The sequence below is a fragment of the Arachis hypogaea genome, chromosome 5 (genome assembly GCF_003086295.3).
Source record: "Arachis hypogaea cultivar Tifrunner chromosome 5, arahy.Tifrunner.gnm2.J5K5, whole genome shotgun sequence".
In the NCBI taxonomy this organism is placed as follows: domain Eukaryota; kingdom Viridiplantae; phylum Streptophyta; class Magnoliopsida; order Fabales; family Fabaceae; genus Arachis; species Arachis hypogaea.
The window spans coordinates 111,957,641-111,971,226 of NC_092040.1; the positions used below are offsets into that span (position 1 = coordinate 111,957,641).

The following is a 13,586-nucleotide window of genomic DNA, read 5'->3' on the forward strand; positions in this document are numbered from 1 at the left end:
TAAACAATACAAAATCAAAAATCAAAATGTACACAATCAAAACATCAACAACACAAAATCAAAAATAAAAGCATCAACAATTAACATCACAAAATCAACCATCAACAACAAAAAATGAGATTATCAGCCATAAGCAATAATCATAAGTAATATTATGAATTTAATTTAACTATTTTAACATAAAAAATAAATCATACAAAATTAACTTAAAATAAAAACTGAAGAAGCGAGCCGGAGAGGAGTGCTTACCAGTTAGCAGAGAGACGATGATGGAGAGGCGAGCAGAGACTAGGGACCGCAGACGGAAGAGGTGAGCCAGCAAGGACAATGACAGCAAAGACAGTGACGGCGAGGAGAGAAGTGGGAGCGACGCTGACGTGAGCTTAGTGAGGGACAGCGGCGAGGTGACCGAAGCAGTTGAGCAGAGGTTGTGGTCCTTGGAGAAGAGTTGAAGAGGTGAGATTGGTGGCTGTGACAACACCGACCGGCTGCAGGGACGGGCTACGGATGAGCTGTGAGAGGTGGTCTAGTGCAACTGAGCAGAGGCAGTCATCCTTGGAGGCTTGGAGAAGAGTTAAAGAGGGGAGTTGAGGGTCTGGGATTTGGGAACTAGAGTGACGGTGGCCTCTAAAGTCTGAACCCTAATGACCTACTCTCCCAAAAATTATATATATATATATATATATATATATATATATATATATATATATATATATATATATATATATAGTGGCGGGTTTATCCTGAACCTGACCCCGTCCTGCCCCGCTCAACACCTCGCTCCAGTCAGACCCCGCCCCGATCGGATTGGAGCGGGTCGGGTACCCGCGGATACGGGTACTACTGTCACCCCTACCCGTGCAGACACAGGCGTGAATAGCAACCTGTGCTTTCCCTCACGTGGTCGTGAATGTCTAGATGGAGTCTTCTGTGAGAAATTTAATGCGCATGTTAGATGTTGTGGTCAACCCATAATATGCTGGAATGCTAGATGGTCATTTTAGTAGGTATGCGAATGATTATTTTAATTCCTATGTGGATGGTTATTTAATTGGAATGAGTTTAGTTAGATATAATTAAAACATGCTGAATATTCAATTTACTAGGTATGCGGATGATTATTTTTATCTTTAAGTGAATGATTATCCTTAAGTGTCGATGAGGGTCCTTTTTGACGAACCAGCGGTGGTGGGGAGGATTCCGGCGGCGACGATGGGAGCTGGTTGGCGACCAAGCAATGGCGTGAAGAACCTAAGAGGCAACGACGATGTCCAGTGAGAGAGAGAATGACGTCGGCAGAAGGGGCTGGTTGGTGAGGTGGCGACGGTAGAGAGTTTGAGGGAGAAGTTCATGCTTTGGTAAATTAGGTAGCGTTTGTTTTCGGGGGCAGGACACGGAGACATGGACAACACTTGTTTAAAAAGTGTTTGGAAGCAGAGACATGGACAGTGGACATATTGTCTCCGAGCCAGTTCTTTATATTTTTATGTCCACTCTTTCACGAAGGACAATGATGGACACAGAATTTGGAAGAGTGGACACGGGCAATTTTATAAATTTTGTTTTCTTTTTTTTTCACTATTACCCCTTCTTATTTTTCCTATTGCGTTGTTCAGAAATATTTTTTTTATTCCTGTTCTTTCTCTATCTCTTTTTTTTTCAAGTACTCTCTCCTTTTTGTAGAATTTTTTATTGGAGGTAGATAATTCTTTTCTTTTTATCGTTTTACTTCAATACCATTTTAACCTTATATTATATTATTTGATTTGTAATAAAAATAATAACAAAAATAATTAATCTTAAAACTTTTGAAAGATAAATATTATCAAAAGTAAAATTGAGGGTAAAAAATCCAAATGAGCCAAGCACAGCTCAATATAACCCAAATCAGCCAAATGAAACTTCCATACCTGAATCCACCAGGACCAATTTTAATATAATTCGAATCAATAAGATTCGAATTAATATAACATGTAATTCGAATTGAAATCAATTCGAACTACTCTCAGAAACAAGTATAAGGTAATTCGAATCAATTGAAATCGAATTAACATGCAATCCACCCTAGTAATTCGAAACAAATAATTTCGAATTATAAAAGTGTAATTCGAGTGATATTAATTCGAATTAGATGGAGAAGAACACAAGTGAGAGGTTCGAATCTAGTTGATTCGAATTAGGTGAAATTCGTTTTGCAAAGTAATTCGAATCAAGTTGATTCGAATTACAAGGGATTCGGCTATATAAGGAGTTCGAACCAAGTTCATTCGAATCACTTTGTCATTCTCCAACTCCACCAAATCCCAGAGAAAACAACCAACATTCGGGCCGAGTAAGACCAGAGCGGCATTTTTAGTCGATGGGGGACGATCCAGGGAGGCTTTATCGTTTGGATGGAGTTGCTCATATCGCCGGTGTGATCAACGACGAGGTTAGTGATTTATGATGTTGCACTGTTGATTGTGTTTTTTGTTAGTGGTTGATGAAAGCGGTTTATGATAATGGTATTTGTTAATGGTTTTTGATAATGGTTTATGTTACTGTTAGTGGTTTAGGATAGTGGTGTAGGCTAGTGGTTTTTGTTAATGGTTTTTTATAGCGGTTTATTTTAGTGTTAGCGGTTTAAGCAAGTGGTTTAGGCCAGTGGTTTTTGTTAGGGGATTTTGAAATGGTTTTTTGTAAGCGGTTTTTGTGAATGGTTTTGGATAGTGGTTTTAGTGATGGTTAGCGGTTAAGGGTAGTGGTTTAGGATGGTGGTTTAGGCTAGTGGACCATGTTAATGGTTTTTTATAACGGTTTATTTTAGTGTTAGCGGTTTTAGCAAGTGGTTTTAGTGAATGGTTTTGGATAGTGGTTTTAGTGAATGGTTTTGGATAGTGGTTTTAGTGAAATTGCTTTTTGTAAGCGGTTTTTGAGAATGGTTTTGGATAGCGGGTTTAGTCATGGGTTTAGGTTTAGGGTAGTTGATTATGATAGAGGTTTTTAGTGATTGTTGTTTTTGATAATGGTTTTTGGACGTGGTTTGAGTTAGCGGTTTGTGTATAAAATGTTGGTCGCTTGTTTCATATATGTTATGTTGAACGATTTATTTACTGCATCCTTATGAAATATATCGTAAATGTTACTGTTTTGTGCATCTGTTCTAATTATGCGGTTTATTTACTGGCCAGCCTCGTCGTTGCATATCCAGCGTTAGGCGGCAGCAGGGGATGCGTCTTGATGAGAGGTACGTTCCGTACTTGCAGATGGCCGGATTGTACCATCTTGCGAGACTGAACGACAGATGGTTCCGACTAGACGAGCCCCTGGCAGCGCATTCGTCGAGAGGTGGCGGCCTGAGACGCACACCTTCCACATGCCGTTCGGAGAGTGCACCATCACGCTTCAGGACGTCGCATACCAGCTGGAGTTGCCAGTGGACGGAGATTACGTCAGTGGTTGCCTGACAGACTTCCACCTTTACATTGAGGGTGGGAGGCCAGCTTGGCAGTGGTTCCGTGAGTTGCTCGGTGTTGTACCTCCCGAGAACCAGGTGCAGAAATTCGCAGTCAACTGCACCTGGTTTCAGGAGACCTTTGGAGAGTGTCCAGACGGGGCTGATGAGGAGACAGTTAGGCGCTTTGCCTGTGCCTATATCATGATGTTATTGGGCACGCAGCTGTTTGCCGACAAGTCCGGCAATCGTATACACATCAGATGGCTACCATATGTTGCTCGGCTTGAGGAGATGGGTCACTACAGTTGGGGGTCGGCGGCACTAGCATGGTTGTACCGGTGCATGTGCCGAGTGGCCAACAGACATGTCGTGAAGTTAGCTGGCCCTTCCACTGTCGGAGACTCAACCGAATCAGCCATGTGCACCCATTCCCAAATTCAGAACACTTTCCCACATACCTGCGGTAGTCTGACTCAACGACCTTGTACTGGACCCCTCGGCGGATGCTGTACGTCTTCACACTCAACAGCGCCTCATCTTTATCCTGAAATTGTTGGCCAACCTGGAACTCGGTCATACCGGCAGACCCCTCGGTATCTCTAGCCCCAAATCCAGAGGCCTGCACAGCATTTTCGTCCTGCCGCATGGCATCCATGTCCAACGCGAAAAAATGGGGTGGATACTGCTGTGTGCCAGAACTAGATCCACCTGTAGCCCTTCTCGGACCAGTAGTTCTAAGATCATCGCCGCTTTCATCAGCGATCATATCCGGCTCGACGTCATCGTCATCTGGATCATCAAACAAACCATCACCAACACCAGCCGGTGTAGGACAATGCACTTCGGTGGGAAGATGTTCCCCATATCGAACCTCGTCTCCAACATTGGCGCTCAGATCCACGGCAAATGAAGGGGAGGCAACAGGCTGCATCGGTGGCTCATACACAGGAACAGAGGATGAAGCAACCGCAGGTCTCGAGCTCGAACCGGCAACCGTGGCTATAGTATTGGCATTCCGGTTCGAACCACCCGAGCTAGATACCACATCAACCAACTTTGCCAACAACTCTGGTGTCCTTACCTCAGAAAACTGCCTACGACAAAGAAACATAACCTGCAAGTCCTCATCACTCCCGATCGTGGAACAATCAAACTTCACGGTATCATGGAGCACCGCTGTTGGAATGCGATAGAAAAACTTCTTAACCCTTTTAACTCCTTCGAGACCAAGCTTCTCCAGCACAGAGCTAACAAGAGCATCGTAGGTGGTTGTTGGCCTCGTGATAATACATAGGGGATCCTTATCAGTGAACTTCACGCCGGACCGAGTTTTTTTCTTAATCGACCCTCTGTGATGTACCAGCACTAGGAAACTCTCATCACTAGCCATCTCCCCTCTTTATTGAGAGCAACATGAGTTCACAGCATATATATACAGCTCCGGTTCATTGTAATTCGAATCAACTAAATTCGCACTATATATATAATTCGAATCAATTGGATTCGAATTACAATTACTACATAATTCGAATCAATATGTTTCGAATTATGTAGTATTACAAGCTAACCTAGTAATTCGAATTAACTAAATACGATTTAGGTTACTATAATTCGAAACAACTTGTTTCGAATTACTTGAACTTGTTGCATGCATGTAATTCGAATTAATTGAGTTCGAATTACTTGAGAGTATAATTTGAATCGATTTGATTCGAATTATATAAAAATTTGGTTCTGGTTGATTGGTGTCTAGGATTTCATTTTGGCTGATTTGCGTAAACGTTTCACTCCCATAGCTGAAATACGTTTTTTGCCCTAAAATTGATCTTTTAAAATGTTAAAAAATAATTTATAAATTGTAATTGATTTTATATAATTTAAAGAAAAATCAGTTTTTTATAAAGAAAAATCAGTTTTTAGATAAAAAAATAGTTTTTTTAAATAAAAATAGATTTTTATATGCAAAAATTAATTGTTTTTTCATGTAAAAATGATTTTTTTAAAATTAATTTTGTATTTAAAATTAATTTGGCTTATTAATTTAAACAAAATTTTTTATTAATCAAATTCAAATTTATTTTTTTTGTTAATCTTAACCATATGTATTCCTACATATCAATAATAAATTTTAAAATAAAATAATTATATTTATAAATTTTATTTTAATATAAATACTAATATATTTTTTTATTAAAATTTTTTTGCCTCTTCAAATATTTTTTTCAAGTTCCGTCTGTACTCCTACGTATTCTCATTTTTTATTAAATTAATTTGTATTGATGTAGAAAAGTTCGAATTACAGGACTATTTTAGTCATTTCATATAATATTTTAGTCTTATCCATGTGTATCCAAATATAATACTAAACATTATATTAGTGTTTTATCCATCGTATCCAAACACAATACACAAAAGATAATTTAGGTGGAATACTTTTTTTTAATTTCATTGCCCAAATTTCCGGTCGTTTATCTAGTGGAGGCGTTGATTGATATTGGTTTATAAAAGTTATATATGCAAGTTATATGCAAAAATTTAAGAAATAAATATTATTATGTGATTTAAAAAATAAAAAGTATATATATATGTAATTTTCAAAAATTTAAAATTAATATTAAATTTTATTTTTATTTAAAATTATATTAATTTTAAAAAATTAAGATTAAGATGTATAGAAAAATTTTACATTATCTTTTTGTGCAAATTGACATGCATAATGAGGTGAATAAGAGAATAATTTTTTTTGTGCATATAGTAGTTGTAACATATGTATATCATGTGTTTGTAATGTTTATTGATGAACATTAACTATAAATATTTTTTTTGGAGTACAAATTGAATTCAAAAATTAACATGCATATTGACAAAAAAAATATTTTATTCTATATAAAATAATTTAAAAAATGACTTAAAAGATGTTAGGAGTACTATAAAAATTTGTAATGTCCTAATGACTTAGGACATTAAAGAAATACTCTACATAGTCAATAATAATATAGAAATTAAAAAAATATATTTTTATTATGTATTTACTTAAATAACTAGAATATTATAAATTTTTATAGTACTTATAACATCTTTGAAGCCATTTTTTAAAATTATTTTGTATAGAATAAAATATATTTTTTAATTATTTTGTATGAAATAAAATATTTTCTTTCATTTCTAAATTATTATTGACTATGTAGAGTATTTTATTTAAAATTTGAGTACATGCATGTTACCTAAGTCATTAGAACATTACAAAAGTTTTATAGTACTCCTAACATTTTTTAAGCTATTTTTTAAAATTATTTTGCATAGAATAAAATATTTTTTGTAATATAATTTAAAAAAATTTATTAAAAAAATTATTAAAAAATATTCATGAGCTATTAAAAATGGACAAAAGAGTATTGTATGGAATTCGAATTGATAGCTCATTAATATTTTAAAGAAGTCTTGTAATTAAAATATATATTTTTTAATTTTTAAATTATTAATTTTTTAATAAATTATTAATTTTATTAATAATTTTTTTTAATAACTTATTAATTTTTTAACAGTATAATTCGAATTATACCATGAATAATTCGAATCAGTCAAATTCGAATTACTTGAAAACGAATACGTGGGTGTAGTTCGAATCAGGGTGATTCGAATTAATGTGTGTGCGTGTGTGTATAATTCGAATCAAGATGATTCGAATTATATGTAAATGGAGTTCGAATTGAGTTGGTTCAAACTATATAAAAACATGCATTGGTTGATTTATGAACTAAATTTTGGTTTGACGGATTTGTGTAAAATTTTTCTCACCACGGCTTAATCAAGTGATTTGCCCTAAAAGTTAACGCAAAAATTTAAAAAATAAATATTATTGTGTGATTTAAAAAATAAAAAGTATATATATATATATATATATATATATATATATAATTCTCAAAAATTTAAAATTAATATATTTTTATCTAAAATTATATTAATTTTGGAAAATTAAGATTAAGATGTATAGATAAATTTTACATTATTTTTTTGTGCAAATTAAAATGCATGATGAGGTGAACAGGAGAATAAATTTTTGGGTGTATACAGTAGTTGTAACATATGTATAGCATGTGTTTGTAATGTTTATTGATGAGCATGAACTATAAATATTTTTTTTTCGAGCACAAATTGAATAACAATATAACTCCTTGTAATTTTTATAAATTTAAGAACCTTTTTTTATACATTCTAGGAGTTTATAGATTTGCACTAAAATAATTTAAATATTAAAATGTTAATATTAGAAAAAAATTAAAAATATTTTAAAAATAAAAGGTTTTAAATTAAAACGTAACTAATTAAAGTTCAATCAGTTTATCTAAAAAAGGTTATAACTTTTTAAACCAATATCAATTAATTAAATAAAATGGGATAAGAAAAACATAAGTATTATTTACACTTTAATTTAAAATATTATATTTTTAAAATTTAAATAAATTTTTTAAAATATAAATTTTAATATTTTAAACTATTTATCTAATTTATATATGTATTTAGTAGATTTAGATATAAAATTTAAATACTTTCCTAAATTATTACGGTCTATTGTGGTTTACATGTTGAATTATTTTTTTATAAATGACTATTTTCTTCAGTAGTTTATGATTTTAGTTGATATTACATATACAAATTTTAAAATTTTTACATCCTAATTTATATAAAATAAATACAGAACTAAGATGTAATTCTTTTTAAACATATAATTATCAAGTATTTTTGACTTTTAGTTATCCTAAGATAAACTTATTGGAGAGGAAACGCCCCACCAATTTTCTTTGATGGGCTACATTCAAAAAGAACTTTTATTAAATTAAATTTAAAAAATAACAAAAAAAATAAAAGAAAAAGAACAAAAAAAACAAACCTCACATTGGTGCTGCTCTTTAGAAGCCTTCATCTCAAAATAGTTAGAACATTGATCACAAATGATACTTGAATTTTCTCAATATTTGTATGGAGGCGGAAAAGCTAGATCGAAGCATCAGAGGTGATGACCGAAAATTGAAATTCTTCATAAAAAAATTAAAATATCAAAATATTGAAAATTACTGTAATTAATAAATATTGAATTTTTAATTGTTTATATTTTTTATTTTTTTAATTTTTATTTAGATTATTTACTATTTACTTTAAAAACTTGTTCTTCTAACCATTTTAGTCTTATGATTTTGATTTAAGACAATAAATACTTATAAAATATAATTATATACATTAATGTTTATGTAGCTCACACAAATTGGTAACATATATGACTTGTGACATTCTCAAATTCCACATCCAAATTTCAATAATGTAATAAGTGAATCCATAAGCATGAATAACAATAAAAAAATAAACATAGAAAAAAAATACAAATATAACTACAAAGTAAAAACCCATAAGTTACCACAGTACACTAGCAACTATACAGTTACAATTTTGTAATAAAAAATATACAAATAAATTGTGGTCTATTATATTGTAATGCACTATAATAGGCTTCAGCATTGTTAGCTTGTTGCTATACATGAAATGTGATACACAGCAGTAAGCTCTAGAATGAATAAATTAATCCAAATTTAACCTGTGTATTCACAGAAGTCGCCTTTACTCAATGTTTTTAACTTGGGTTACGAAATGAATTAAAATAGGTTTCAGCAATGTCTAAAATGTGATGATGATCTCTTCTTTAAGACGATGCAGAAATTGAGATCATATATTGAGGTCAGCAAGACACTCAGTTGAAAGGGCAAAGAAGGAATTCATGAGAAAATTATCAATTGGATCAACTTTTGTAGCACTAACCAGCCTGTAATTTCCCTCTTCATCCAATCTCTTTTCTCTTCTACTTTTTATGTCACCCTTTGATTCTTCAGATGTCAACACTGTTTTCACCATTAGTGGTGGAGCCTTGTAGATACTCCCAACAGAAAACAAGAACTTGGCCTTGAATTCAAAATCAATCTAGCTTGTTACAAAGATGATTGTAAGAATTTAAGCTCAATTCCCACTATTGATGTAAGAATCAATTTACCATATATATAAAATTGTAGAATTTAAAGATTGTAATATTCTAAAAATTAAAAATTCCCACTATTGGTGTAAGAATCACTTTACCATATATATAAAATTGTAGAGTTTAAAGATTGTAATATTCTAAAAATTAAATTGGTTACCTTCAGATTCTTGGTTAATGGTTCCTTGGAATGCTTATGGGACTATATCAATGTTCAAGAATGGGGGCAGTGGCAACCCCAGAAACTTGTTGTAAAACTAGTTAGTGGTGGAATATATTGTTTCAAGGTCAAATGAAACAAAAAGCTGCTGCTTCTTCCTCTTTTAAGGTTTGGTTCCTTAGTGTAAAATTTGCATGGAATTGGTGCAGTTAAGGAGTTCATTTTACAGCTCCTATAGTGTGTCTGCCAATAAAAGAACAATTAGTAATAGCATTGGAGTTAAGGGATTGCATCAATATAGTTTTGTTTTTGAGCATAAATATAAACAAAATGGCCTATCCCAAAAAGAAGGATCTTCCAAATAAGCAGTTTTAGTTTTTACCATAAAACCATTTTACCCATATCTTGAACAAGATAAGCAAATATTTAAACTAGACTTGGTGGGGTGCGCCAGGCCCTTGCAATAGTGCAACGCATGGGCGACACTTGAGAGGCCCAGTAGCAAGCTACTGTGGTGGCCACTCCCCTTCAAAAAATAAATTTAATATCGTGTGGGCCAATGGCCCACATATCAGATATTAAACTGATAAGAACAGATACTACACTTGATCTTAGCCAAAAGGCCGAGAAAGGTATGAGTTGTTCAGTATAGTCATGCTCATTTTATAGCAAAGGCTGTGGTTCTTGTTCGCTACTCCAGCCCGATGTGCGCTACCTCACTAGCAACGCAATTACACGCAACACACAACAGAGGCTATCTCACTTGTGTGTTGTGTGTGTGTCTCTCTGTTTCATTGTTACTTTCATGCTTAAATTATAAATGCCATTGAGTATGAAGATTGAAGAAGAAGAAGAAAAGGTTAGGAAGCCCATAGGAAGAGTGATAGTGATTCATAATTGTAATTAGACTATTCTTGGTATTAATGATAACACACACACGTATATATAAAATAAGAGTTAAAAGCTTAAAAAAGTCCTATGAGTCGAGAGGTTAATTAATTTTGAACATTATTTGAAATGAACTTCAGCTAATTGTAGAAAAATCTTGACATTATATTTTGTAGTATCCAGCCAACATGGGTCATATAAGATGCAATGGCATTTCAAGTTTTCGATATATCCACAAGTTAATTATTGAAAAGCAAAATATAATGTCATCCACACGTCTGCTCCAAGTTCTTTGGCATATAAATTTTTCATTATGTTTGAGAACATGGGAGGCGATAATGCCATAATATAGCATGGAATCATAATGAATAATCTTTTGTCCCTCTTCTAAACTATATTTTTTTTGGTTGGATAATATAACAAGCTATATGAAGTAATGTTAATAATAACTTTTTTAAACATTCATACCTATCACAGATTCTTAGACAGAGTCTAAGAGGACTCCTTAAACAACTTTAGCTAGGATTCAAGTGAACAAATTCACGATGAACCTATAGTATTAGTAGGCTAAATGATTTTTTTTCCTTCCACTACACACATTTACTCACACTATTAAGTGCTGAATGAATTTTTTTTTGGTCATGGTTTGGGTTGGACAAAGCCAACCCGCACAGGGAGAAAAACCAGGACAGACCAAGAAAGCCCAGAATGATGGCAACGAGTACAAACTTAACTCCACTTGCAGCTGAAGTCTAGCTCAATTGGTAAAACCATATTTAAATTTTACTATTGCAATATCTTCTTGGATCAAACAGCTATTATGCACGTAAAAATAAAAGTAAATACCTGTATGTTTTCAAATATCTTCAAAACATGTACATGAACTTTGACTAAAAATAAAGGACAAAGTAATTTCTAATTATTAACTTTGAGATATAACGGTTTTTCCCTCTAAGATAATATTTGAAAATATTGTTTTCAATTCTTAAACTCTAGAGACAACTTGTTGAATTGGTGATTTGTTATAGACCATTTTCATCTATCTATTCATCAGCTATAGTGATAAATAATGGTGATAGCTAATTGTTATAGGGTATATCATATGCATTTCGCAATTAAAATATTTTTAAAATGATTGGTTTGTATTATTTTAAAATATTATAAAAGAATTGTGATCCAGCAAAAAGAGAATGGGTCCAATAATAATAATGCTAATGATCATAATCATATCATTTGAGTAGAACAAGTCACCATTGCAAATTGAAGGCATTCCAGGTTCGTGATGAAGTGCACCGTAGACTGTACTATATGATCCTCTCAAACTTAGCTAAGGTCACTATATATATGCATATGCAGACAAATAATCCATATTATTATTATCATCTTCATTTATCACCTATTGTATAATAACAGATGCATACCATACCAATATTTTATAAAACGTCATAACAATATGATAGATGTAGATTAGATTATAATATATATATATATGAACCTTTCATCCATTGCATCACGCAACTCTACAATCATGCGGATAAACCAAAAAATATATACTGATCAAATTATCTCTGTATTGATAAAAATATCTTTAAATTTTGTTATTAATAAAAATAATTTTAAATAATTTAAAAAATGTAAAAAATATCCAATCATAAAAAAAACTCCGACTTTATTAATAGAAAAACGTGATATGATTTTTCATTATTAGAATCTCGTTTATTACATAAAAAATTTATTTATTACATCATTTTTTATATTAATGTAGAACGCTCAGACTCTTAGTATACGGATGTATGTATATTTTTATCACATTTTTAAATAATTTTAAAAATATTTTTATCAATAATAAAATTTAAATATATTTTTAATAGTTTACTCTAGTCATATTTTTATATTAGCTAATATTAAGTAAAACGTAAACACATCACCTCATCTTTATAGTGACTTGACGGACCTTTTAATATAATATTTCGATTGTAACAGAAAACAATTTAAGTATCTCTTAAAACACGCCGGCTGGATCAATGTCCATGTCATATTCTGAAATTTAATTAATTTATTGACATTATATAACTGCAATAATTGACTTACATCATCATATTTTTATATCATAGCTAGAGAGCTAACCTTAGGAGTTTTAATTAGAAATAAAACTTCCTTTTTAAGCTTTTGGTCAAGAAGCTTGATTGATCGATCGTGATATGCATGCAAATTAAATGACACAGAAAGAATCAATTGATGGTTAATTTTTAATGTGTTAGGTGAATGTGAAGAGAATAAGGAGATTGATTGAGAAAAATGCTCTAGAAAGAAATGCATGAGTGAAATCAGCTTAAGGCACAGAAAGATGTATAATTTGTTGGGAATAAGACACAATTCCCCCTTGAGAAAACACCTTTGACAGAGAAATAAAATAGACACAATCACAACACAAGAATTTAACGTGGAAACTCCAATTACCGGAGAAAAAACCACGGCCGTTGTCAAATGACAACCAGAGAATATCACTATGTGAAAATTGTTACAACACATAGACTTCTTTCTCTCACCGGCACCCCAGTACACCCACACTCTTTCAAAGCAAATATCTAACTACACCTCACAACACTCTCTAATCAAAGAGTACAGAGGAAAAGAAAAATCAGATACAAGCTTAAAGTGTTTCTGACTGGTGCAAAAACAAATGGAGAACTTAGCCTCATATTTATAGCCTAGGCCACCCACTCCATTTGCTATCCTAAGCAATGTGGGACTAATTCAACCAAATCCTAACAATCTCCACCTTGATTGAAATAGTCACACATCTTCAGCTTCCATTGTCAACACCGACAATTCTTTGCTGCCATTGTCTATACCGACAATCATAGTTCAGAGAACTATCATACTCCACCATGAAAGTATACTCACTTGGAATTAGACCACTCCAAGAATTTCGCCTTGGTACAGATCGAAACCTTGCTGAAAATTCATGGTGCAACTTCCAAATTGGCTTTTCCTGGAAGTTCTTCAGCCATCGACCTAACTCCGCCACACACCTTGCATCTCAACGCCAACCAATGCCCGTGTGCAATTGTGGACCC

The 13,586-nt window shown here is 32.6% G+C and overlaps 1 non-coding gene across 1 annotated transcript; it reads right to left on the minus strand.

The window, feature by feature from the left end:
* Positions 1 to 10,058: 10,058 nt before the first annotated feature.
* On the minus strand, positions 10,059 to 10,254 carry LOC112804190 (U2 spliceosomal RNA). Its single transcript, XR_003202810.1, has one exon. It is a non-coding gene; the product is annotated as a U2 spliceosomal RNA (small nuclear RNA).
* Positions 10,255 to 13,586: the final 3,332 nt, after the last annotated feature.